A 27689-nucleotide genomic window follows, 5' to 3' on the forward strand; every position below is an offset into this window, starting at 1 on the left:
GTTGCGGGAGAATGTGAAGGAGGAGATGTTGACAGGTCGCGTTCCGCTTGACTTGACAATTTTGTCACCAGCAGGTCTTTCAACCCCAGCAGACTTGTGTCTGCCAGAAAGAGAGATCCAAGGTAGGCTTTAAATCTAGGATCGAGCACGGTGGCCAAAATGTAGTGCTCTGATTTCAACAGATTGACCACCCGTGAATCCTTGTTAAGCGAATTAAGGGCTGCATCCACAAGTCCCACATGCCTAGCGGAATCGCTCCCTTTTAGCTCCTTCTTCAATGCCTCCAGCTTCTTCTGCAAAAGCCTGATGAGGGGAATGACCTGACTCAGGCTGGCAGTGTCTGAACTGACTTCACGTGTGGCAAGTTCAAAGGGCATCAGAACCTTGCACAACGTTGAAATCATTCTCCACTGCACTTGAGACAGGTGCATTCCACCTCCTATATCGTGCTCAATTGTATAGGCTTGAATGGCCTTTTGCTGCTACTCCAACCTCTGAAGCATATAGAGGGTTGAATTCCACCTCGTTACCACTTCTTGCTTCAGATGATGGCAGGGCAGGTTCAGTAGTTTTTGGTGGTGCTCCAGTCTTCTGTACGTGGTGCCTGTACGCCGAAAGTGTCCCGCAATTTTTCTGGCCACCGACAGCATCTCTTGCACGCCCCTGTCGTTTTTTTAAAAATTCTGCACCACCAAATTCAAGGTATGTGCAAAACATGGGACGTGCTGGAATTTGCCCATATTTAATGCACACACAATATTGCTGGCGTTGTCCGATGCCACAAATCCACAGGAGAGTCCAATTGGGGTAAGCCATTCCGCGATGATCTTCCTCAGTTGCCGTAAGAGGTTTTCAGCTGTGTGCGTATTCTGGAAAGCGGTGATACAAAGCGTAGCCTGCCTAGGAAAGAGTTGGCGTTTGCGAGATGCTGCTACTGGTGCCGCCGCTGCTGTTCTTGCGGCGGGAGTCCATACATCTACCCAGTGGGCTGTCACAGTCATATAGTCCTGACCCTGCCCTGCTCCACTTGTCCACATGTCCGTGGTTAAGTGGACATTGGGTACAACTGCATTTTTTAGGACACTGGTGAGTCTTTTTCTGACGTCCGTGTACATTCTCGGTATCGCCTGCCTAGAGAAGTGGAACCTAGATGGTATTTGGTAACGGGGGCACACTGCCTCAATAAATTGTCTAGTTCCCTGTGAACTAACGGCGGATACCGGACGCACGTCTAACACCAACATAGTTGTCAAGGCCTCAGTTATCCGCTTTGCAGTAGGATGACTGCTGTGATATTTCATCTTCCTCGCAAAGGACTGTTGAACAGTCAATTGCTTACTGGAAGTAGTACAAGTGGGCTTACGACTTCCCCTCTGGGATGACCATCGACTCCCAGCGGCAACAACAGCAGCGCCAGCAGCAGTAGGCGTTACACGCAAGGATGCATCGGAGGAATCCCAGGCAGGAGAGGACTCGTCAGAATTGCCAGTGACATGGCCTGCAGGACTATTGGCATTCCTGGGGAAGGAGGAAATTGACACTGAGGGAGTTGGTGGGGTGGTTTGCGTGAGCTTGGTTACAAGAGGAAGGGATTTACTGGTCAGTGGACTGCTTCCGCTGTCACCCAAAGTTTTTGAACTTGTCACTGACTTATTATGAATGCGCTGCAGGTGACGTATAAGGGAGGATGTTCCGAGGTGGTTAACGTCCTTACCCCTACTTATTACAGCTTGACAAAGGGAACACACGGCTTGACACCTGTTGTCCGCATTTCTGGTGAAATACCTCCACACCGAAGAGCTGATTTTTTTGGTATTTTCACCTGGCATGTCAACGGCCATATTCCTCCCACGGACAACAGGTGTCTCCCCGGGTGCCTGACTTAAACAAACCACCTCACCATCAGAATCCTCCTGGTCAATTTCCTCCCCAGCGCCAGCAACACCCATATCCTCCTCATCCTGGTGTACTTCAACACTGACATCTTCAATCTGACTATCAGGAACTGGACTGCGGGTGCTCCTTCCAGCACTTGCAGGGGGCGTGCAAATGGTGGAAGGCGCATGCTCTTCACGTCCAGTGTTGGGAAGGTCAGGCATCGCTACCGACACAATTGGACTCTCCTTGTGGATTTGGGATTTCGAAGAATGCACAGTTCTTTGCTGTGCTGCTTTTGCCAGCTTGAGTCTTTTCATTTTTCTAGCGAGAGGCTGAGTGCTTCCATCCTCATGTGAAGCTGAACCACTAGCCATGAACATAGGCCAGGGCCTCAGCCGTTCCTTGCCACTCCGTGTGGTAAATGGCATATTGGCAAGTTTACGCTTCTCCTCCGACAATTTTATTTTAGGTTTTGGAGTCCTTTTTTTTCTGATATTTGGTGTTTTGGATTTGACATGCTCTGTACTATGACATTGGGCATCGGCCTTGGCAGACGACGTTGCTGGCATTTCATCGTCTCGGCCATGACTAGTGGCAGCAGCTTCAGCACGAGGTGGAAGTGGATCTTGATCTTTCCCTAATTTTGGAACCTCAACATTTTTGTTCTCCATATTTTAATAGGCACAACTAAAAGGCACCTCAGGTAAACAATGGAGATGGATACTAGTATACAATTATGGACTGCCTGCCGACTGCAGACACAGAGGTAGCCACAGCCGTGAACTACCGTACTGTACTGTGTCTGCAGCTAATATAGACTGGTTGATAAAGAGAAGATGTCTATGTAACTATGTATGTATAAAGAAGACTGAAAAAAATCCACGGTTAGGTGGTATACAATTATGGACGGACTGCCTGCCGAGTGCAGACACAGAGGTAGCCACAGCCGTGAACTACCGTACTGTACTGTGTCTGCAGCTAATATAGACTGGTTGATAAAGAGAAGATGTCTATGTAACTATGTATGTATAAAGAAGAATGAAAAAAATCCACGGTTAGGTGGTATACAATTATGGACGGACTGCCTGCCGAGTGCAGACACAGAGGTAGCCACAGCCGTGAACTACCGTACTGTACTGTGTCTGCAGCTAATATAGACTGGTTGATAAAGAGAAGATGTCTATGTAACTATGTATGTATAAAGAAGAATGAAAAAAAATCCACGGTTAGGTGGTATACAATTATGGACGGACTGCCTACCGAGTGCAGACACAGAGGTAGCCACAGCCGTGAACTACCGTACTGTACTGTGTCTGCAGCTAATATAGACTGGTTGATAAAGAGAAGATGTCTATGTAACTATGTATGTATAAAGAAGAATGAAAAAAATCCACGGTTAGGTGGTATTACAATTATGGATGGACTGCCTGCCGAGTGCAGAGACACAGAGGTAGCCACAGCCGTGAACTACCGTACTGTGTCTGCTGCGACTGGATGATAAATGATATAAAAAATATATATATATCACTACTGCAGCCGGACAGGTATACATTATATATTATATAATGACGGACCTGCTGGACACTGTCTGTCAGCAGAATGAGTTTTATTTTTATAGAATAAAAAAAAACAAAACACACAAGTGAAGTCACACGACGAGTGTTTAACTTTTTCAGGCAATCACAATATAAGTATACTACTAACTATACTGGTGGTCAGTGTGGTCAGGTCACTGGTCAGTCACACTGGCAGTGGCACTCCTGCAGCAAAAGTGTGCACTGTTTAATTTTAATATAATATGTACTCCTGGCTCCTGCTATAACCTATAACTGGCACTGCAGTAGTGCTCCCCAGTCTCCCCCACAATTATAAGCTGTGTGAGCTGAGCAGTCAGACAGATATATAATATATATAGATGATGCAGCACACTGGCCTGAGCCTGAGCAGTGCACACAGATATGGTATGTGACTGACTGAGTCACTGTGTGTATCGCTTTTTTCAGGCAGAGAACGGATATATTAAATAAACTGCACTGTGTGTCTGGTGGTCACTCACTATATAATATATTATGTACTCCTGGCTCCTGCTATAACCTATAACTGGCACTGCAGTAGTGCTCCCCAGTCTCCCCCACAATTATAAGCTGTGTGAGCTGAGCAGTCAGATAGATATATATAATATTATATATAGATAATAGATGATGCAGCACACTGGCCTGAGCCTGAGCAGTGCACACAGATATGGTATGTGACTGACTGAGTCACTGTGTGTATCGCTTTTTTCAGGCAGAGAACGGATATATTAAATAAACTGCACTGTGTGTCTGGTGGTCACTCACTATATAATATATTATGTAGAGATGAGCGGGTTCGGTTTCTCTGAATCCGAACCCGCCAGAACTTCATGTTTTTTTTCACGGGTCCGAGCGACTCGGATCTTCCCGCCTTGCTCGGTTAACCCGAGCGCGCCCCGAACGTCATCATGACGCTGTCGGATTCTCGCGAGGCTCGGATTCTATCGCGAGACTCGGATTCTATATAAGGAGCCGCGCGTCGCCGCCATTTTCACACGTGCATTGAGATTGATAGAGAGAGGACGTGGCTGGCGTCCTCTCCATTTAGATTATAAGAGACTGAGAGAGATTTACTGGAGCTGACTAGGAGGAGTACTGTTACTGTAGAAGTGTAGAGACTGAGTGGAGAGAGTTTACTAGTGAGGACAGTGCAGTTTACTTTATAATCCGTTCTCTGCCTGAAAAAAGCGATACACAGCACACAGTGACTCAGTCACATACCATATCTGTGTGCACTGCTCAGGCTCAGGCCAGTGTGCTGCATCATCTATTATCTATATATAATATTATATATATCTGTCTGACTGCTCAGCTCACACAGCTTATAATTGTGGGGGAGACTGGGGAGCACTACTGCAGTGCCAGTTATAGGTTATAGCAGGAGCCAGGAGTACATAATATATTATATAGTGAGTGACCACCAGACACACAGTGCAGTTTATTTAATATATCCGTTCTCTGCCTGAAAAAAGCGATACACACAGTGACTCAGTCAGTCACATACCATATCTGTGTGCACTGCTCAGGCTCAGGCCAGTGTGCTGCATCATCTATATATATTATATATCTGTCTGACTGCTCAGCTCACACAGCTTATAATTGTGGGGGAGACTGGGGAGCACTACTGCAGTGCCAGTTATAGGTTATAGCAGGAGCCAGGAGTACATAATATTATATTAAAATTAAACAGTGCACACTTTTGCTGCAGGAGTGCCACTGCCAGTGTGACTAGTGACCAGTGACCTGACCACCAGTATATATAATATTAGTAGTATACTATCTCTTTATCAACCAGTCTATATTAGCAGCAGACACAGTACAGTGCGGTAGTTCACGGCTGTGGCTACCTCTGTGTCGGCACTCGGCAGCCCGTCCATAATTGTATATACCACCTAACCGTGGTTTTTTTTTTCTTTCTTTATACATACATACTAGTTACGAGTATACTATCTCTTTATCAACCAGTCTATATATTAGCAGCAGACACAGTACAGTGCGGTAGTTCACGGCTGTGGCTACCTCTGTGTCGGCACTCGGCAGCCCGTCCATAATTGTATATACCACCTAACCGTGGTTTTTTTTTCTTTCTTTATACATACATACTAGTTACTAGTATACTATCTCTTTATCAACCAGTCTATATTAGCAGCAGACACAGTACAGTGCGGTAGTTCACGGCTGTGGCTACCTCTGTGTCGGCACTCGGCAGCCCGTCCATAATTGTATATACCACCTAACCGTGGTTTTTTTTTCTTTCTTTATACATACATACTAGTTACGAGTATACTATCTCTTTATCAACCAGTCTATATATTAGCAGCAGACACAGTACAGTGCGGTAGTTCACGGCTGTGGCTACCTCTGTGTCGGCACTCGGCAGCCCGTCCATAATTGTATATACCACCTAACCGTGGTTTTTTTTTCTTTCTTTATACATACATACTAGTTACGAGTATACTATCTCTTTATCAACCAGTCTATATATTAGCAGCAGACACAGTACAGTGCGGTAGTTCACGGCTGTGGCTACCTCTGTGTCGGCACTCGGCAGCCCGTCCATAATTGTATATACCACCTAACCGTGGTTTTTTTTTCTTTCTTTATACATACATACTAGTTACGAGTATACTATCTCTTTATCAACCAGTCTATATATTAGCAGCAGACACAGTACAGTGCGGTAGTTCACGGCTGTGGCTACCTCTGTGTCGGCACTCGGCAGCCCGTCCATAATTGTATATACCACCTAACCGTGGTTTTTTTTTCTTTCTTTATACATACATACTAGTTACGAGTATACTATCTCTTTATCAACCAGTCTATATTAGCAGCAGACACAGTACAGTGCGGTAGTTCACGGCTGTGGCTACCTCTGTGTCGGCACTCGGCAGCCCGTCCATAATTGTATATACCACCTAACCGTGGTTTTTTTTTCTTTCTTTATACATACATACTAGTTACGAGTATACTATCTCTTTATCAACCAGTCTATATATTAGCAGCAGACACAGTACAGTGCGGTAGTTCACGGCTGTGGCTACCTCTGTGTCGGCACTCGGCAGCCCGTCCATAATTGTATATACCACTTAACCGTGGTTTTTTTTTCTTTCTTTTTACATACATACTAGTTACGAGTATACTATCTCTTTATCAACCAGTCTATATATTAGCAGCAGACACAGTACAGTGCGGTAGTTCACGGCTGTGGCTACCTCTGTGTCGGCACTCGGCAGCCCGTCCATAATTGTATATACCACCTAACCGTGGTTTTTTTTTCTTTCTTTATACATACATACTAGTTACGAGTATACTATCTCTTTATCAACCAGTCTATATTAGCAGCAGACACAGTACAGTGCGGTAGTTCACGGCTGTGGCTACCTCTGTGTCGGCACTCGGCAGCCCGTCCATAATTGTATATACCACCTAACCGTGGTTTTTTTTTCTTTCTTTATACATACATACTAGTTACGAGTATACTATCTCTTTATCAACCAGTCTATATATTAGCAGCAGACACAGTACAGTGCGGTAGTTCACGGCTGTGGCTACCTCTGTGTCGGCACTCGGCAGCCCGTCCATAATTGTATATACCACCTAACCATGGTTTTTTTTTCTTTCTTTATACATACATACTAGTTACGAGTATACTATCTCTTTATCAACCAGTCTATATATTAGCAGCAGACACAGTACAGTGCGGTAGTTCACGGCTGTGGCTACCTCTGTGTCGGCACTCGGCAGCCCGTCCATAATTGTATATACCACCTAACCGTGGTTTTTTTTTTCTTTCTTTATACATACATACTAGTTACGAGTATACTATCTCTTTATCAACCAGTCTATATATTAGCAGCAGACACAGTACAGTGCGGTAGTTCACGGCTGTGGCTACCTCTGTGTCGGCACTCGGCAGCCCGTCCATAATTGTATATACCACCTAACCGTGGTTTTTTTTTCTTTCTTTATACATACATACTAGTTACGAGTATACTATCTCTTTATCAACCAGTCTATATTAGCAGCAGACACAGTACAGTGCGGTAGTTCACGGCTGTGGCTACCTCTGTGTCGGCACTCGGCAGCCCGTCCATAATTGTATATACCACCTAACCGTGGTTTTTTTTTCTTTCTTTATACATACATACTAGTTACGAGTATACTATCTCTTTATCAACCAGTATATATTAGCAGCAGACACAGTACAGTGCGGTAGTTCACGGCTGTGGCTACCTCTGTGTCGGCACTCGGCAGCCCGTCCATAATTGTATATACCACCTAACCGTGGTTTTTTTTTCTTTCTTTATACATACATACATACTAGTTACGAGTATACTATCTCTTTATCAACCAGTCTATATATTAGCAGCAGACACAGTACAGTGCGGTAGTTCACGGCTGTGGCTACCTCTGTGTCGGCACTCGGCAGCCCGTCCATAATTGTATACTAGTATCCAATCCATCCATCTACATTGTTTACCTGAGGTGCCTTTTAGTTGTGCCTATTAAAATATGGAGAACAAAAATGTTGAGGTTCCAAAATTAGGGAAAGATCAAGATCCACTTCCACCTCGTGCTGAAGCTGCTGCCACTAGTCATGGCCGAGACGATGAAATGCCAGCAACGTCGTCTGCCAAGGCCGATGCCCAATGTCATAGTACAGAGCATGTCAAATCCAAAACACCAAATATCAGTAAAAAAAGGACTCCAAAACCTAAAATAAAATTGTCGGAGGAGAAGCGTAAACTTGCCAATATGCCATTTACCACACGGAGTGGCAAGGAACGGCTGAGGCCCTGGCCTATGTTCATGGCTAGTGGTTCAGCTTCACATGAGGATGGAAGCACTCAGCCTCTCGCTAGAAAAATGAAAAGACTCAAGCTGGCAAAAGCAGCACAGCAAAGAACTGTGCATTCTTCGAAATCCCAAATCCACAAGGAGAGTCCAATTGTGTCGGTTGCGATGCCTGACCTTCCCAACACTGGACGTGAAGAGCATGCGCCTTCCACCATTTGCACGCCCCCTGCAAGTGCTGGAAGGAGCACCCGCAGTCCAGTTCCTGATAGTCAGATTGAAGATGTCAGTGTTGAAGTACACCAGGATGAGGAGGATATGGGTGTTGCTGGCGCTGGGGAGGAAATTGACCAGGAGGATTCTGATGGTGAGGTGGTTTGTTTAAGTCAGGCACCCGGGGAGACACCTGTTGTCCGTGGGAGGAATATGGCCGTTGACATGCCAGGTGAAAATACCAAAAAAATCAGCTCTTCGGTGTGGAGGTATTTCACCTGAAATGCGGACAACAGGTGTCAAGCCGTGTGTTCCCTTTGTCAAGCTGTAATAAGTAGGGGTAAGGACGTTAACCACCTCGGAACATCCTCCCTTATACGTCACCTGCAGCGCATTCATAATAAGTCAGTGACAAGTTCAAAAACTTTGGGTGACAGCGGAAGCAGTCCACTGACCAGTAAATCCCTTCCTCTTGTAACCAAGCTCACGCAAACCACCCCACCAACTCCCTCAGTGTCAATTTCCTCCTTCCCCAGGAATGCCAATAGTCCTGCAGGCCATGTCACTGGCAATTCTGACGAGTCCTCTCCTGCCTGGGATTCCTCCGATGCATCCTTGCGTGTAACGCCTACTGCTGCTGGCGCTGCTGTTGTTGCCGCTGGGAGTCGATGGTCATCCCAGAGGGGAAGTCGTAAGCCCACTTGTACTACTTCCAGTAAGCAATTGACTGTTCAACAGTCCTTTGCGAGGAAGATGAAATATCACAGCAGTCATCCTACTGCAAAGCGGATAACTGAGTCCTTGACAACTATGTTGGTGTTAGACGTGCGTCCGGTATCCGCCGTTAGTTCACAGGGAACTAGACAATTTATTGAGGCAGTGTGCCCCCGTTACCAAATACCATCTAGGTTCCACTTCTCTAGGCAGGCGATACCGAGAATGTACACGGACGTCAGAAAAAGACTCACCAGTGTCCTAAAAAATGCAGTTGTACCCAATGTCCACTTAACCACGGACATGTGGACAAGTGGAGCAGGGCAGGGTCAGGACTATATGACTGTGACAGCCCACTGGGTAGATGTATGGACTCCCGCCGCAAGAACAGCAGCGGCGGCACCAGTAGCAGCATCTCGCAAACGCCAACTCTTTCCTAGGCAGGCTACGCTTTGTATCACCGCTTTCCAGAATACGCACACAGCTGAAAACCTCTTACGGCAACTGAGGAAGATCATCGCGGAATGGCTTACCCCAATTGGACTCTCCTGTGGATTTGTGGCATCGGACAACGCCAGCAATATTGTGTGTGCATTAAATATGGGCAAATTCCAGCACGTCCCATGTTTTGCACATACCTTGAATTTGGTGGTGCAGAATTTTTTTAAAAACGACAGGGGCGTGCAAGAGATGCTGTCGGTGGCCAGAAAAATTGCGGGACACTTTCGGCGTACAGGCACCACGTACAGAAGACTGGAGCACCACCAAAAACTACTGAACCTGCCCTGCCATCATCTGAAGCAAGAAGTGGTAACGAGGTGGAATTCAACCCTCTATATGCTTCAGAGGTTGGAGGAGCAGCAAAAGGCCATTCAAGCCTATACAATTGAGCACGATATAGGAGGTGGAATGCACCTGTCTCAAGTGCAGTGGAGAATGATTTCAACGTTGTGCAAGGTTCTGATGCCCTTTGAACTTGCCACACGTGAAGTCTGCTGGGGTTGAAAGACCTGCTGGTGACAAAATTGTCAAGTCAAGCGGAACGCGACCTGTCAACATCTCCTCCTTCACATTCTCCCGCAACTGGGGGTGCGAGGAAAAGGCTCAGAATTCCGAGCCCACCCGCTGGCGGTGATGCAGGGCAGTCTGGAGCGACTGCTGATGCTGACATCTGGTCCGGACTGAAGGACCTGACAACGATTACGGACATGTCGTCTACTGTCACTGCATATGATTCTCTCAACATTGATAGAATGGTGGAGGATTATATGAGTGACCGCATCCAAGTAGGCACGTCACACAGTCCGTACTTATACTGGCAGGAAAAAGAGGCAATTTGGAGGCCCTTGCACAAACTGGCTTTATTCTACCTAAGTTGCCCTCCCACAAGTGTGTACTCCGAAAGAGTGTTTAGTGCCGCCGCTCACCTTGTCAGCAATCGGCGTACGAGGTTACATCCAGAAAATGTGGAGAAGATGATGTTCATTAAAATGAATTATAATCAATTCCTCCGCGGAGACATTGACCAGCAGCAATTGCCTCCACAAAGTACACAGGGAGCTGAGATGGTGGATTCCAGTGGGGACGAATTGATAATCTGTGAGGAGGGGGATGTACACGGTGATATATCGGAGGGTGAAGATGAGGTGGACATCTTGCCTCTGTAGAGCCAGTTTGTGCAAGGAGAGATTAATTGCTTCTTTTTTGGGGGGGGTCCAAACCAACCCGTCATATCAGTCACAGTCGTGTGGCAGACCCTGTCACTGAAATGATGGGTTGGTTAAAGTGTGCATGTCCTGTTTTGTTTATACAACATAAGGGTGGGTGGGAGGGCCCAAGGACAATTCCATCTTGCACCTCTTTTTTCTTTTCTTTTTCTTTGCATCATGTGCTGATTGGGGAGGGTTTTTTGGAAGGGACATCCTGCGTGACACTGCAGTGCCACTCCTAGATGGGCCCGGAGTTTGTGTCGGCCACTAGGGTCGCTAATCTTACTCACACAGCTACCTCATTGCGCCTCTTTTTTTCTTTGCGTCATGTGCTGTTTGGGGAGGGTTTTTTGGAAGGGACATCCTGCGTGACACTGCAGTGCCACTCCTAGATGGGCCCGGTGTTTGTGTCGGCCACTAGGGTCGCTAATCTTACTCACACAGCTACCTCATTGCGCCTCTTTTTTTCTTTGCGTCATGTGCTGTTTGGGGAGGGTTTTTTGGAAGGGCCATCCTGCGTGACACTGCAGTGCCACTCCTAGATGGGCCCGGTGTTTGTGTCGGCCACTAGGGTCGCTAATCTTACTCACACAGCTACCTCATTGCGCCTCTTTTTTTCTTTGCGTCATGTGCTGTTTGGGGAGGGTTTTTTGGAAGGGACATCCTGCGTGACACTGCAGTGCCACTCCTAGATGGGCCCGGTGTTTGTGTCGGCCACTAGGGTCGCTTATCTTACTCACACAGCGACCTCGGTGCAAATTTTAGGACTAAAAATAATATTGTGAGGTATTCAGAATAGACTGAAAATGAGTGTAAATTATGGTTTTTGAGGTTAATAATACTTTGGGATCAAAATGACCCCCAAATTCTATGATTTAAGCTGTTTTTTAGTGTTTTTTGAAAAAAACACCCGAATCCAAAACACACCCGAATCCGACAAAAAAAATTCGGTGAGGTTTTGCCAAAACGCGTTCGAACCCAAAACACGGCCGCGGAACCGAACCCAAAACCAAAACACAAAACCCGAAAAATTTCAGGCGCTCATCTCTAATATTATGTACTCCTGGCTCCTGCTATAACCTATAACTGGCACTGCAGTAGTGCTCCCCAGTCTCCCCCACAATTATAAGCTGTGTGAGCTGAGCAGTCAGACAGATATATATAATATTATATATAGATAATAGATGATGCAGCACACTGGCCTGAGCCTGAGCAGTGCACACAGATATGGTATGTGACTGACTGAGTCACTGTGTGTATCGCTTTTTTCAGGCAGAGAACGGATATATTAAATAAACTGCACTGTGTGTCTGGTGGTCACTCACTATATAATATATTATGTACTCCTGGCTCCTGCTATAACCTATAACTGGCACTGCAGTAGTGCTCCCCAGTCTCCCCCACAATTATAAGCTGTGTGAGCTGAGCAGTCAGACAGATATATATAATATTATATATAGATAATAGATGATGCAGCACACTGGCCTGAGCCTGAGCAGTGCACACAGATATGGTATGTGACTGACTGAGTCACTGTGTGTATCGCTTTTTTCAGGCAGAGAACGGATATATTAAATAAACTGCACTGTGTGTCTGGTGGTCACTCACTATATAATATATTATGTACTCCTGGCTCCTGCTATAACCTATAACTGGCACTGCAGTAGTGCTCCCCAGTCTCCCCCACAATTATAAGCTGTGTGACCTGAGCAGTCAGACAGATATATATAATATTATATATAGATAATAGATGATGCAGCACACTGGCCTGAGCCTGAGCAGTGCACACAGATATGGTATGTGACTGAGTCACTGTGTGCTGTGTATCGCTTTTTTCAGGCAGAGAACGGATTATAAAGTAAACTGCACTGTCCTCACTAGTAAACTCTCTCCACTCAGTCTCTACACTTCTACAGTAACAGTACTCCTCCTAGTCAGCTCCAGTAAATCTCTCTCAGTCTCTTATAATCTAAATGGAGAGGACGCCAGCCACGTCCTCTCCCTATCAATCTCAATGCACGTATGAAAATGGCGGCGACGCGCGGCTCCTTATATAGAATCCGAGTCTCGCGATAGAATCCGAGCCTCGCGAGAATCCGACAGCGTCATGATGACGTTCGGGAGCGCTCGGGTTAACCGAGCAAGGCGGGAAGATCCGAGTCGCTCGGACCCGTGAAAAAAAACATGAAGTTCTGGCGGGTTCGGATTCAGAGAAACCGAACCCGCTCATCTCTAGTATAGAGGTCAGTAAGAAGCTAAATGTTCAGGCACCCGAGGGTCTCCCTGTAATCTCTCCTGTGGTTAGACCAGGATCTGGTTCATATGCCAAAACTTTGGAGGGTTCTGGTTGTGCTAGTACTGGTCCTCAGCTTGGGGTAAGTGGGGGTCAGCCTATAAAAAGGCGTAATGTGGTTCAGTTTAGATGGGTAGGGGAGGGGGAGGCTCCTTCAAAGTCGGAGTTCTTGGATATAGTATTCTCGCTGGGTTTTAGGGCCGCAGACCTTTTTGCGTGCATCCATCCGGTGAGAACTCCCGAGCTTCCTCTCCCTGAATGGCTTGCAAGCTTTTGGCTCCCAATGGGAGAAGAACAAGACCAAGGAGCCGTACTGCCATTTTAAAACCAACACCATCACCAGGCAGGATAGGGTAAAGATTACTGTTCTGGTGCGCAATGAGTCACTACCGTCTGCGGATATCGTATATTGGTTGTCCAGGTCCTGCACAGTGTTGTCCCCACTTGAAAAATTTGATTACACTAAGGGGGTCTGGGGTGGTGCCTATTCGACCTTTGTGAGGTTGCACCAGGTAGGGGCTGAGACTAAGCACATACCATCTGCTGCTTATATTGGCCGTGACCGGCTTCAGTGTTTCTATCCTAGGCAGCCCAGAACTTGTCACAAGTGTGGTGATTTTCGCCACCTTAGTAATGATTGTACGGTTGTTAAATGTTCTCTTTGTGGCCAGATGGGGCACGGGTCCCGTCAGTGTAATAAGGTGAGGTGCAATCTCTGCGGAGCGGATGGCCATCCCTATAGTCGCTGCCCTAAAGCATTGCATAATCATGATGCAGGGGTGGTTGAGGAGGCACTAGAAATCAGGCCCAGTTATGAGGATAACATGGTGGTTGCTTTACAGCATCAGGATATGTTGAGGAAACTAGAAGCTGGCGGGGTAGGGAAAGTCCAGGTCAAAAGGGGGGAAGTATCTTTTCAGGCAGTGAGTAAAGGCAGGAGGAAGAAGCTGAAAAAGAGGGGGGTGGACGTTGTATGCTTTAAAAGGTTTGATATTTTGTCCTCCGCTGATGATGAGGATGAGGGTGAGGTAGTCATGGTTGGGGGAAAAGAGCTAGTGTTTGTTCCGAATACTTCTAAAAGTAAAAAGCCAAAACAGGCCTCTAATCTGTCTGTTGATGGGGTGGCAGTTACGGTCAAAGCTAAACAGGAAAAGGGGGGATGTGGTAAAGTTCAGAGCAAAACCAAGCACTTAGATAGTTCTCAGGGGGATCTAGAGTGGGATCCTACAGGGACAGAGTTAAGCCAGGCCTTGGGACCGTTATTAAATAAGGTTGAGGTAGTGCAGAGTTCAGAGGGGAAGGCCCCTCAATCTCCGGGAGAGGTGATGGTGGTGGAGGAGACTCCTAGCCTTGAGGCGGGGAGCCTTACCTATTCTCCCTTGTCGTCCTCTGGTGGGGATGATCCTGGGGGCGGTTCTTGTATTATTGCCCCAAAAGCCCCTGATCCGGATCCTCCCCCAGACAGGCTTGCAAATGGGGAGGGGTGTGATATTAGGGAGGGTGTTGTTGTAGAGGGATCTAAGGGTCTGTTCTGTGAGACTGCGGTCTCAGTTGTTGGTGGGGTGGAGGAGGGGGAGGTGGAAGAAATCTCTTTGTCCGATGAGGATGTTCTTCCTTTCGGGGTTACGTGTAAAAGAGTAGGATCCTCGGACGAGGATTCTAAAAGACAAGCAAAGAAAAAGTGAATGGAGTCCTACCTCTGTAATCCAAGAAACATGGATCCCCAACCTATACGATGTGCCACCATTAATGTGGCTTCCGTGTTTTCTGAACGTGCTCGTTTCTTGGCCTTCGATTTTTTCAGCACGGTTGATGTATTTTTTTATTTTTTTAGGAGACCTGGGTAGGTGACTTGGCCACACTCCATCGGGCCAAGTGTCAGTGGAAGCGGGGGCCTTCCTTCTGGTCTCTTGCGGCCGAGGCATCCAGTGGGTTGGCAGTGCTTTTTACTGATATGATAAACGTGCACAGGATTATAGATTTACAGGTAGGTAGGTGCATGGTGTTAGATGTCAACCTGAGAGGACATGACCTGAGGCTAATAAACATCTATGGGCCCCATTCAAAGTGGGACAGGAAATGTCTTTTCAGGGAGATAAAACCGTTTCTTTTTACGGCCCGGCAGATTGTCTTTGGAGGTGATTTTAACACCGCTATTAGGCCAAAAGACAGAGGGGACACAAAGGCGACCCTGGGCTATGATTCCAATTTTCTAGTTAGCATGGTTAGAGAGGCTGGTCTGGTGGATGTGCACGTTCGCCATTTCCCAGACCTCACAGGTTTCACCTACCATTGTGGAAGTCGTAGGTCTAGGATAGATAGGTTTTTGTTAAGGAGTCCTCGAAAACTTTGCCTCCTGAGACATAGCCAGTAGAGTTCTCCGATCACGTTTTTCTGTGTGTTGCTTTGAACGTCTCAGAAACCCCTCAGAAAGGGCGGGGCCTTTGGCGTTTGAATTCCGAGCTCCTAAAGGAGGAGGGAGTTAGACAGTCTAGAGACTTTCTTCAACTACAGGAAACACTTCTGGAGGCTGGTTGGAGTAGGTCTGAGTGGTGGGAGGAGTGTAAAAAGAAGACTCGAAGGCTTTTTCAAAGGCTGGTAGCCAGGAAAAACTTGACAAAAAGATGTATCTACCGGAGCCTGAGAAAGAAACTGGATTTCTTGATCTCTGAGCATGGAGATAGTGGGGAAATCTCCCGGGTGAAGGCTCAGATGAAGGAATATCAGTACGATCGCCTGGCTTCTTTGATTCTGGAGAGGGATTATGGAAAGTACCACTCGCCTGATCCCTTCCAGATTTGCAGAAAATCAGTTGATTTGAGGGAGGTACAGGGCCTATTTGATGACCAGGGTACTCTTCATGAAGACAGGGAGGTTATTTTGGGAGTCATCAGGTCCTATTACTCCAGCCTTTTGTCTGAGCAGCCACTCATCAGAGAGAGGATGGATCAGTTTCTGAGGGAGACACCTGGGCTTGAGCAACTTGATTCTTCTTTTGACTCTTTGGGCAGTGATGTGACAGTGGAGGAGGTCAAGAGAGCCATAGACGGTTTGTCTATAAAAAAATCTCCAGGCCCAGATGGGTTAACATCTGAATTTTTGTAAAGCTTTTTCAGACATCTTGGCTCCTCATCTCATGGAGGTATTTAATGAAAGCCTGGGTAAGGGATCACTCCCTCCCTCTATGAGATCCTCTGCTCTCATATTATTGTCTAAAGGTAGGGACCCAGTGCGTGTTGAGAACTGGCGCCCCATCGCTCTTCTCAATACGGACAGAAAGGTTCTGGCAAAGGTACTTTTTAATCGGCTGATGGAAGTTTCCGGGCTGTTACTTTCTCCGTCTCAGCATTGCACTGTAAAAGGCCGAAGCACCTTTAGTGCTGTCCTTTGGATCCGGGAGGCTGTGGAGCAATGTCGTGCTGAAAAATGGGGTTAGTATTTGCTGGCATTGGATCAGTCCAAGGCTTTTGACCAAGTTAATCATCAGTACCTGTGGGTTGTGCTGGAGAGGTATGGTCTTCCAGCGAGGGTGGTAGATTGGCTACGTGTCATTTACAATCAGGCTGAGAGCTTCCCACTTGTCAATGGCTGGGTAGGCCCTGCTTTTGCGGTCGACTCGGGTGTCCGTCAGGGGTGTCCACGTGGCATGGAACATCTTATCTGTGAGTACTCTGAGGCTTTGTGCTCCAGAATCAATCAGGATAAGTGTGAAGTTTTCTGGATGGGGGAGGAAGGTGATGAATTTACCCTTCCGGATAGCCTCCCCCGCGCCAGTCCAGAGATAAAAATTATAGGTATCAAATTTGGCCGTGGTGATTATGCCACTCAGAATTGGGAGAAGAGGCTGGAAGATGCTACCAGGAAGGTGCAGTCCTGGAGAAGGTGGCAACGTTCTCTCAGGAAGAGGGTTGACTTATGCAAAACCTATCTGATTCCGCTTTTTCTGTATGTCAGTTATGTGTGCTTCTTGCCACAGTCTTTGTGGACTAAGATGAATTCTTTATTCTTCCTGATGTTATGGGGGAATAGAATGAATCTGGTCAAGAGAGGGATCACCTACAGATCGAGGGAACAGGGGGGGCTGAGTATGGTCAACCCTGTGGTGTTTTTTGCTACAACGTTTTTAAAACTGAATCTAGGGAGTTTGTTTCTAAGAACTCCCCCTCGATGGGTAGAGAGTTTTAGGGCCTGGGTGTTTCCCTTCCTCAGGTTATGGATGGATGGTGGCCAAGTAAAAACCTTTCGAGTCCGGCATGGCTACCTCCCGATCTACGTTATACTGTGCTTGAAGATGACGAGGCTTTGGGGGCTGGAGGTGGGTGAAGTCAAAAACTTCTCTAGAAGGGAGTTGGAGAGAAGAATTTTGCGGACTCACTTTTATGCTCCGCTGTCGTTGAGGGACTGCCCAGGCAGTGTCTGCTCAGATGGGTTGTCTTTGATTAATTCTCAAGGAATCCCACTGAAGTTCTGAGATATTGCCTGGCTTTCTTTCCAAGGGAGGCTTTATGTGCGGGGTAACCTCAAGTGTCGAAGTGCCAATGATCGTGGCTGCCCACGTGAGGAATGTCTAGGGGAGGTGGAGACAATGGACCATTTCCTCCTTGAGTGTCCCTTCAATATAAAGGTTAACAGAGCGGTATCAAGGGCCTTACGCATCCCGTGCCTTTCGGGGCTTAGTTACCCTGAGTGGGTTTATGGGGCGTTCAAAAGGTATAGAAGGTTTGATTTAACCACAATTTTTATAGTTAGTTTAGCAGTTAGGTTTCACACATGGGGTGCACGGTGTCAGGTTTCCCTCAGAGCAAAGGTCCTCCCCTGTGAGGAGGTGGTGGGAAATATTCTGCACGAGGTTAAGAGGATGATGGATATGGATAGGAAGAGGTTGGATGCTGTCGGGTGGTCCAGGCTCTGGCACTACCTGAAACCCCCTTGAGTGGGTAGCAGAAGTCCTTTTCTTGTTCATCTTATGGCTTCCTATCCTTCACCTTCCTGTAGATTTTCTTTTTTCTGATTTTTTCATTAAAGCGGTTTGCATGTGACTAAAAGACTTCATTCATCTTTTCATTGCTTATGGTTATGAGATGTGTTGTTCGAATACAGTAGGTTGTTTTTTGCTTAGATGTTAAGCAATATTGACATTGCGTATAGTTATACAAGCTTTGTTGCTTTTTGGTTTGGATTATTGGGCAACAATTCAATGTATATTGTATGTCCTATTTTTATGAGTTTTACCATATTTATGTAATGTATGTTGCAATTTTTCTTAATAAAAGATAGCAGTATATACATGTGAGCATTATACACAGGTGCAGCAGAATATATATGTGGGCATTATACACAGGTGCAGCAGTATATACATGTGAGGATTATACACAGGTGCAGCGGTATATACATGTGGGCATTAAACACAGGTGCAGCAGTATGTACATGTGGGCATTAAACACAGGTGCAGCAGTATGTACATGTGGGCATTATACACAGGTGCAGCAGTATGTACATGTGGGCATTAAACACAGGTGCAGCAGTATGTACATGTGGGCATTATACACAGGTGCAGCAGTATGTACATGTGGGCATTATACAGAGTTGCAGCAGTATGTACATGTGGGCATTATACACAGTTGCAGCAGTATGTACATGTGGGCATTATACACAGGTGCAGCAGTATGTACATGTGGGCATTATACACAGGTGCAGCAGTATATACATGTGGGCATTATACACAGGTGCAGCAGTATATACATATGAGCATTATACACAGGTTCAGCAGTATATACATATGAGCATTATACACAGGTGCAGTGGTATATACATGTGGGCATTATACACAGGTACACAATAGTTATCAAACCAGCGCTCCAAAACAGTGGTGCTGCAGCCTCTGCTGAAGTGGTCACACCCATTTCCAATAGTACACAATATAGTCACAATTTGCAGGTATGCGCACCCTCTGGGATAGTACGGAGTCTAATATTAATTTCTCAGGGATCTTTCTTCCTGGATTGATAAAGGCTCATAATGAGCAGAAACGCGTTGGTGACTTTGGGACAGACTGTAGCAGACCAAGGAGTCAGAGGGAGTGTCCAGGATCTGTCGAACCAGTGATGAGAAGGTGCTGATATCCCGGGAGGTACCGGTATTAACATCACATATGCGCTTAAGGGTAGACATTACTATTCACCCCACTAGTGTTGGTACTCACATTTGCCCCATAAATTTGGTGGATTCAATTACAGTGTAATCAAAGTTGTTTTTATGTATGAAATAAAACTGTACTTTGCCATATATATACCTCCATTTTTGTTCTTTTGAGGGAAAGAAGTGGAACAGGGATATTTGTGAAAATTCTTCGAAGGAACTGATCCCTTTGGTCAATCCAGGAAGAAAGATCCCTGAGAAATTAATATTAAACCCCGTACTATCCCAGAGGGTGCGCACACCTGCAAATTGTGACTATATTATAGACGGGTACAGCAGTATGTACATGTGGGCATCATACACAAGTGCAGCGGTATATACATGTGGGCATTATACACAGGTTTAGCAGTATATACATGTGGGCATTATACACAGGTGCAGCAGTATATGCATGTGGGCATTATACACAGGTTCCGCAGTATATACATGTGGGCATTATACACAGGTGGAGCAGTATATACATGAGGGCATTATACACAGGTGCAGCTGTTTATACATGTGGGCATTATACACAGGTGCAGCGGTATATACATGTGGGCATTATACACAGGTGCAGCAGTATGTATATGTGAGCATTATACACAGGTGCAGTGGTATATACATGTGGCCATTATACACAGGTGCACAGTGTATAGCTCCTAGGCCCTGGTTCTTCTTAAAAGCCTGCAGTGTTTCCCCTGGGAGCCTCCCAGGGGAGGATGGATCCTCCTGGGGAGGAGGATGACAGAGAGTCCCAGGCTGCAAGGCCTGAGGGAGGCCCTGGGAATTCTGACCTACCGATTGCAGTGGAAGCCTCAGTGCTGGAGGATTTGGACAGTACAGCGTTTCCAGTGATTGTGGGCCCGGTGATGAAACAGGATCCCCAACTGGAGTCCCCCAAACCAAAGGATGCCTGCTCTCTGGGTGAGGTAACCCAGGGAGGTGATAAGGTGAATGAGCTTGCCTGTGGTGGGGCGGGGGTTAGTGCTGCAGGTGGAGATGCTGAGGTTTCTGATTGCAGCCTGGAGGATTCATCATCCTCTAGTGATAAATACATGAATATGAGTCTAGAGGAATTAAGAATGGAGCAGAACCGTATATACTCCCGTATTACTTATAAAAAAAGAAGGCGTAACTGTAGCAGCAGATGGGAGAGAGTTGCCCTGAAAGATGAACTTTGGGAGCTGAATGACAGTTTGGCTGCAGTTAAAAAGAGGATTAAAATGTTGCAGGATCAGGCTCTATTGCAAAAGGAAAAAGCACTGCTAGAGTCCATACCAGGACAAGATGGCGGATGTGATGGCGGCCCGGTCCCGGCGGGTTCTGTGGCAGCATCTGGGCTCATAGTTCCAGTGCAAGACATGGAAGTGGGCAGCAAGACTGCAGAAGTAGTGGTGGATATCGTGGGCCATGATGGAGGCGAAACCTCTGGGATTGTGTCTGGTGCCGTGGATACCGAGGGGAACCCTGCGATTACGTCATTCTGTGCTATCCATGAGGGGGAGGCATCTCTCCCAGAGAGAGTGCTGGGTGGTGGCAGTGCAGGGGGCATGGTGGCTGCCGGGGTGACGGCGGGGGCCGGAGCTCTGGTGGCTGCTACTGCTTCCTGTGGACTTGCTCCCGATGCACTTGTCTCTGAAGCTGCGGATATGGGGACGGCGCGGGCCGTGGTAGATGCTGAGGCTGGCTCTCCCTGTAAGCCAGCAGCGACTGGCTCTGGCTTAGTCGCTGTGGTGGCTGAGGGGGGCAGGGCCAAAGATGCATCATGTGTAACATCACGAGTGACATCATTAACTGCATCAATGGGAATTCCGGAGTTTGAAGCCATATAAAAAACTGGGCAAAGATTGGCCCAAGGACTGCCGGCAGTTGATAAGAGCAGCTTAACCCCTGAGGAGACTACACTAGTAGAAACAGTTTACGGAGATATGGATATGCCTGTGAGGGCTTTAGCGGCCATAAGCTTGATCCAGGCAAACCAAACTAGGATGGCTGGTAGTGCGGGTATAGAGGTCAGTAAGAAGGTAAATTTTCAAGCACCCAAGGGTCTCCCTGTATTCTCTCCTGTGGTTAGACCAGGATCTGGTTCATATGCCAAAACTTTGGAGGGTTCTGGTTGGGCTAGTACTGGTCCTCAGCTTGGGGTAAGTGGGGGTCAGCCTATAAAAAGGCGTAATGTGGTTCAGTTAAGATGGGTAGGGGAGGGGGAGGCACCTTCAAAGTCGGAGTTCTTGGATATAGTATTCTCGCTGGGTTTTAGGGCCGCAGACCTTTTAGCGTGCATCCATCCGGTGAGAACTCCCGACTTTGATCTGAGCTTCCTCTCCCTGAATGGCTTGCAAGCTTTTGGCTCCCAATGGGAGAAGCACAAGACCAAGGAGCCATACTGCCATTTTAAAACCAACACCATCACCAGGCAGGATAGGGTAAAGATTACTGTTCTGGTGCGCAATGAGTCACTACCGTCCGCGGATATCGTATATTGGTTGTCCAGGTCCTGCACAGTGTTGTCCCCACTTGAGAAATTTGATTACACTAAGGGGGTCTGGGGTGGTGCCTATTCGACCTTTGTAAGGTTGCACCAGGTAGGGGCTGAGACTAAGCACATACCATCTGCTGCTTATATTGGCCGTGACCGGCTTCAGTGCTTCTATCCTGGGCAGCCCAGAACTTGTCACAAAAGTGGTGACTTTCGCCACCTTAGTAATGATTGTACGGTTGTTAAATGTGCTCTGTGTGGCCAGATGGGGCACGGGTCCCGTGAGTGTAATAAGGTGAGGTGCAATCTCTGCGGAGCGGATGACCATCCCTATAGTCGGTGCCCTAAAGCATTGCATAATCATGATGCAGGGGTGGTTGAGGAGGCACTAGAAATCAGGCCCAGTCATGAGGATATCATGGTGGTTGCTTTACAGCATAAGGATATGTTGAGAAAACTAGAAGCTGGCGGGGTAGGGAAAGTCCAGGTCGAAAGGGGGGAAGTATCTTTTCAGGCAGTGAGTAAAGGCAGGAGGAAGAAGCTGAAAAAGAGGGGGGTGGACGTTGTATGCTCTAATAGGTTTGACGTTTTGTCCTCCGCTGATGATGAGGATGAGGGGGAGGTAGTCATGGTTGGGGGAAAAGAGCTAGTGTTTGTTCCGAATACTTCTAAAAGTAAAAAGCCAAAACAGGCCTCTAATCTGTCTGTTGATGGGGTGGCAGTTACGGTCAAAGCTAAACAGGAAAAGGGGGGATGTGGTAAAGTTCAGAGCAAAACACTGCACTTAGATAGTTCTCAGGGGGATCTAGAGTGGGATCCTACAGGGACAGAGTTAAGCCAGGCCTTGGGACCACTATTAAATAAGGTTGAGGTAGTGCAGAGTTCAGAGGAGAAGGCCCCTCAATCTCCGGGAGAGGTGATGGTGGTGGAGGAGACTCCTAGCCTTGAGGCGGGGAGCCTTACCTATTTGCCTTTGGCGTCCCCTGGTGGGGATGATCCTGGGAGCGGTTCTTGTATTATTGCCCCAAAAGCCCCTGATCCGGATCCTCCCCCAGACAGGGTTGCAAATGGGGAGGGGTGTGAGATTAGGGAGGGTGTTGTTGTAGAGGGATCTAAGGGTCTGTTCTGTGAGACTGCGGTCTCAGTTGTTGGTGGGGTGGAGGAGGGGGAGGTGGAAGAAATCTCTTTGTCTGATGAGGATGTTCTTCCCTTCGGGGTTACGTGTAAAAGAGTAGGGTCCTCGGATGAGGATTCTAAAAGACAAGCAAAGAAAAAGTGAATGGGGTCCTACCTCTATAATCCAAGAAACATGGATTCCCAACCTATACGATGTGCCACCATTAATGTGGCTTCCGTGTTTTCTGAACGTGCTCGTTTCTTGGCCTTCGATTTTTTCAACACGGTTGATGTTGACTTTTTATTTTTGCAGGAGACCAGGGTAGGTGACTTGGCCACACTCCATTGGGCCAAGTGTCAGTGGAAGCGGGGGCCTTCCTTCTGGTCTCTTGCGGCCGAGGCGTCCAGTGGGTTGGCAGTGCTTTTTACTGATATGGTAAACGTGCACAGGATTATAGATTTACAGGTAGGTAGGTGCATGGTGTTAGATGTCAACCTGAGAGGACATGACCTGAGGCTAATAAACATCTATGGGCCCCATTCAAAATGGGACAGGAAATGTCTTTTCAGGGAGATAAAACCGTTTCTTTTTACGGCCCGACAGATTGTCTTTGGAGGTGATTTTAACACCGTCATTAGGCCAAAAGACAGAGGGGACACAAAGGCGACCCTGGGCTATGATTCCAATTTTCTAGTTAGCATGGTTAGAGAGGCTGGTCTGGTGGATGTGCACGTTCGCCATTTCCCAGACCTCACAGGTTTCACCTATCATTGTGGTAGTCGTAGGTCTAGGATAGATAGGTTTTTTGTTAAGGAGTCCTCGAAAACTTTGCCTCCTGAGACAAAGCCAGTAGAGTTCTCCGATCACGTTTTTCTGTGTGTTGCTTTGAACGTCTCAGAAACCCCTCAGAAAGGGAGGGGCCTTTGGCGTTTGAATTCCGAGCTCCTAAAGGAGGAGGGAGTTAGACAGTCCTTTAGAGACTTTCTTCAACTACAGGAAACACTTCTGGAGGCTGGTTGGAGTAGGTCTTAGTGGTGGGAGGAGTGTAAAAAGAGGACTCGAAGGCTTTTTCAAAGGCTGGTAGCCAGGAAAAACTTGACAAAAAGATGTATCTACCGGAGCCTGAGAAAGAAACTGGATTTCTTGATCTCTGAGCATGGAGATAGTGGGGAAATCTCCCGGGTGAAGGCTCAGATGAAGGAATATCAGTACGATCGCCTGGCTTCTTTGATTCTGGAGAGGGATTATGGAAAGTACCACTCGCCTGATCCCTTCCAGATTTGCAGAAAATCAGTTGATTTGAGGGAGGTACGGGGCCTGTTTGATGACCAGGGTACTCTTCATGAAGACAGGGAGGGTATTTTGGGAGTCATCAGGTCCTATTACTCCAGCCTTTTGTCTGAGCAGCCACTCATCAGAGAGAGGATGGATTAGTTTCTGAGGGAGACACCTGGGCTTGAGCAACTTGATCCTTCTTTTGACTCTTTGGGCAGTGATGTGACAGTGGAGGAGGTCAAGAGAGCCATAGACGGTTTGTCTATAAAATAATCTCCAGGCCCAGATGGGTTAACATCTGAATTTTTTAAAGCTTTTTCAGACATCTTGGCTCCTCATCTCATGGTGGTATTTAATGAAATCCTGGGTAAGGGATCACTCCCTCCCTCTATGAGATCCTCTGCTCTCATATTATTGTCTAAAGGTAGGGACCCGGTGCGTGTTTAGAACTGGTGCCCCATCTCTCTTCTCAATACGGACAGAAAGATTCTGGCAAAGGTACTTTTTAATCGGCTGATGGAAGTTTCCGGGCTGTTACTTTCTCCGTCTCAGCATTGCACTGTAAAAGGGTGAAGCACCTTTAGTGCTGTCCTTGGCATCCGGGAGGCTGTGGAGCAATGTCGTGCTGAAAAATGGGGTAAGTATTTACTGGCATTGGATCAGTCCAAGGCTTTTGACCGAGTTAATCATCAGTACCTGTGGGCTGTGCTGGAGAGGTATGGTCTTCCAGCGAGGGTGGTAGATTGGCTACGTGACATTTACAATCAGACTGAGAGCTTCCCACTTGTCAATGGCTGGGTAGGCCCTGCTTTTGCGGTCGACTCGGGTGTCCGTCAGGGGTGTCCCCTGAGCCCCCTTCTATATGTATTTGCAATTCATCCTTTTGTGCGGAGGATTGAGAGCGGTGCTGTGGCAGGGGTTCAGCTGGGCCTGGGTTGCCGCTAAGGGTGGTGGCCTACGCAGACGATGTTACTGTGGTCCTGTCATCTGTGGCAGAGGCACGTGGCATGGAACATCTTATCTGTGAGTACTCTGAGGCTTCGTGCTTCAGAATCAATCAGGATAAGTGTGAAGCTTTCTGGATGGGGGAGGAAGGTGATGAATTTACCCTTCCGGATAGCCTCCCCCGCGCCAGTCCAGAGATAAAAATTCTAGGTATCAAATTTGGCCGTGGTGATTATGCCACTCAGAATTGGGAGAAGAGGCTGGAAGATGCTACCAGGAAGGTGCAGTCCTGGAGAAGGTGGCAACTTTCTCTCAGGGAGAGGGTTGACTTATGCAAAACCTATCTGATTCCGCTTTTTCTGTATGTCAGTTATGTGTGCTTCTTGCCACAGTCTTTGTGGACCAAGATTAATTATTTATTCTTCCTGATGTTATGGGGGAATAGAATGAATCTGGTCAAGAGAGGGATCACCTACAGATCGAGGGAACAGGGGGGGCTGAGTATGGTCAACCCTGTGGTGTTTTTTGCTACAACGTTTTTAAAACTGAATCTAGGGAGTTTGTTTCTAAGAACTCCCCCTCAATGGGTGGAGAGTTTTAGGGCCTGGGTGTTTCCCTTCCTCAGGTTATGGATGGATGGTGGCCAAGTAAAAACCTTTCGAGTCCGGCATGGCTACCTCCCGATCTACGTTATACTGTGCTTGAAGATGACGAGGCTTTGGGGGCTGGAGGTGGGTGAAGTCAAAAACTTCTCTAGAAGGGAGTTGGAGAGAAGAATTTTGCGGACTCACTTTTATGCTCCGCTGTCGTTGAGGGACTGCCCAGGAAGTGTCTGCTCAGATGGGTTGTCTTTGATTAATTCTCAAAGAATCCCACTGAAGTTCAGAGATATTGCCTGGCTTTCTTTCCAAGGGAGGCTTTATGTGCGGGGTAACCTCAAGTGTCAAAGTGCCAATGATCGTGGCTGCCCATGTGAAAAATGTCTAGGGGAGGTGGAGACAATGGACCATTTCCTCCTTGAGTGTACCTTCAATATAAAGGTTTACAGAGCGGTATCAAGGGCCTTACGCATACCGTGCCTTTTGGGGCTTAGATACCCTGAGTGGGTTTATGGGGCATTCAAAGGGTATAGAAGGTTTGATTTAACCACAATTTTTATAGTTAGTTTAGCAGTTAGGTTTCACACATGGGGTGCACGGTGTCAGGTTTCCCTCAGAGCAAAGGTCCTCCCCTGTGAGGAGGTGGTGGGAAATATTCTGCACGAGGTTAAGAGGATGATGGATATGGATAGGAAGAGGTTGGATGCTGTCGGGTGGTCCAGGCTCTGGCACCACCAGAAACCCCCTTGAGTGGGTAGCAGAAGTCCTTTTCTTGTTCATCTTATGGCTTCCTATCCTTCACCTTCCCGTAGATTTTCTTTTTTCTGTTTTTTTCATTAAAGCGGTTTGCATGAGACTAAAAGACTTCATTCATCTTTTCATTGCTTATGGTTATGAGATGTGTTGTTCGAATACAGTAGTTTGTTTTTTGCTTAGATGTTAAGCAATTTTGACATTGCGTATAGTTATACAAGCTTTGTTGCTTTTTGGTTTGGATTATTGGGCAACAATTCAATGTATATTGTATGTCCTATTATTATGAGTTTTACCATATTTATGTAAGATAAGGAGAGTGCCTGACTGGGCACGATATCTATATAAGAGTCTTGCAATTTTGTGATTGGTTAAAGAAGGTCAATTGTTGCTAGGCAGATCAGAGTTGTGAGTGAGTGATAATTGGGTAGGGCCAGCCTATCGGTGAGTGTAGGGGAGGTGACTAGTACATTTAGGGTAGAAACTTCCAGAGTTACTTCCTCTTGTCGTCTGGAAGCCCACCCACCCGCCCTATTGGCTCTCTAATTTGGCCCTCTTCAATTTGGCTTAATATTATCTTTCTTTCAGACTTAGTGGACGGGAAGGCGCTACTGGCCAGCGGTCACTTGTAGCATAAGTGGTGTTGTGGGGCACTTACCCCTTTTGAAGGACGGCGAGTGTGTCCTGCCCTTGTGGGGGGGCGAGGGGCACTTCCTTGGGGAGCGTCCTCACTCTGCTATAGGAAGGGGTGGTGAGACCTTCGCAACACAGGTTATGCTGATATATATAGATGGGGCGTTTCAGTCGCACCCATGACAGTTGGGGCGTTTAGTCGCCACCATTTTGTAAGATCGTGACTAGAGCTGGTTAGTGGTAGCGTTTTCCTGGCCACCCACTACGAGTGAGGTCATTCCAATTAATAAATTCAATGACCATTTAATCCAACGCAGTTGTGTCCGTGTCATTATTTTTAGTTGATAAGCTAGCTTAAAGTGTTTAGTTAATGTCAAGCACAATACTTGAATAGACGCCTTATGTATGTTTCAATTTTTCTTATTAAAAGATAGCAGTATATACATGTCGACATTATACACAGGTTCAGCAGTATATACATATGAGCATTATACACAGGTGCAGTGGTATATACATGTGGGCATTATACACAGGTA

Source organism: Pseudophryne corroboree, chromosome 5, assembly GCF_028390025.1.
Source record: "Pseudophryne corroboree isolate aPseCor3 chromosome 5, aPseCor3.hap2, whole genome shotgun sequence".
In the NCBI taxonomy this organism is placed as follows: Eukaryota; Metazoa; Chordata; class Amphibia; order Anura; family Myobatrachidae; genus Pseudophryne; species Pseudophryne corroboree.